This window comes from Aplysia californica, unplaced genomic scaffold, assembly GCF_000002075.1.
Source record: "Aplysia californica isolate F4 #8 unplaced genomic scaffold, AplCal3.0 scaffold00242, whole genome shotgun sequence".
NCBI lineage: Eukaryota > Metazoa > Mollusca > Gastropoda > Aplysiida > Aplysiidae > Aplysia > Aplysia californica.
The window spans coordinates 536,332-537,435 of NW_004797512.1; the positions used below are offsets into that span (position 1 = coordinate 536,332).

The 1,104-nt window shown below is 40.0% G+C and overlaps 1 long non-coding RNA gene across 1 annotated transcript in view; it reads right to left on the reverse strand.

Annotated features, from left to right (window-relative positions):
* Positions 1-962: 962 nt before the first annotated feature.
* Positions 963-1,104, reverse strand: part of LOC101852633 — a 7,335-nt gene continuing 7,193 nt past the window's right edge. The window contains exon 3 of the long non-coding RNA XR_001184929.2: positions 963-1,032. This is a non-coding gene — a long non-coding RNA (uncharacterized LOC101852633). The remainder of the gene's footprint in view (positions 1,033-1,104) is intronic.

Here is a 1,104-nt window from a genome sequence, read left to right on the forward strand (position 1 = left end):
AATCAAAAGAGGTAGTGCTTGGTGAAGCCCACGTGGGACTCTCAATGTTAAAAACAATCAGGAAACGACAAATGAAGTTTTTGGGACACAAAAATAGACATAAGGGTCTTGAACATCTAGCTCTCACTGGCAAAATTAGGCCAAGCGAGGCAGGGGAAGGCCCAGAGCAAGATACTTAGGGAACCTAAACAAATGGGTAACGGGGAAAGATCAGGGAAACGGCTTTTTTTGAGAGCATACGAGCGAAGGAATGAATGGAGGACCATGATCGCCGATGTCGGTCGCAGATCTGGCACTGGATGATGATGAAGTCTCCTTGAGGTCGTTATGAGAAAAATGCAAAAATCTGCTGGACTTCAGCATGATGTATTGAGTCTGGGCAACTTGTGAAGGTTATAACTCTAATTTAAACCCATCCACTCATTCAATTAGATGATTGGTTCTCAGAGTAAGAACTCTATTTTTACCAAAATGTAACTTAGCCTCTCTATTTTTCTGCCATTTAAAAAAAAAATGTGAGGCAGCGTGGTGGAATCAGGCTCTCGTCAAAATAATCAAAGTGAAGAAACTTGCATTTTTCTGCAGGTTTCTGAATTTTTATCAAATTTTCGTTTTTGGGCTGAACATCTTTCATGCAAATTGAAGAATTCATTTCTGTGCTGATTTTTCTGAAAAACGTTGATTAAAGGCACAAAAATGTAAATTTTCAATTACCATGGACTCTTAAGCTAAGGAAATAACTAATCTTTGGCGGCCATTTTCTCCCTAATTTTACCTCTGAAAACAAGTGACCCCCACTTCCTTCTTTTGCAAATATCTCGACTTGTATTCAAGATAAATTGATATTTTTTCATCCAAATAAAGGCAAGTGAACAAGCTTTAAGATGATACCAATAATTCTACATGAACAAAAATTGACGAGAGCCTGATTGAACCACGCTGCCTGTCGCTTCTCGTCTCACCGTAAGCCTCTTGTTCAGCCCCTCGTTCGTTCTTTTCTGATCTGCCAGATCTTTCTCTAGCTCCTTGATCCTGTCGGAAGAAACACATCATAGTTGTAACGTGCCTGTGTGCGTGTGTGTATGTGTGTGTGTGTGTGTGTGT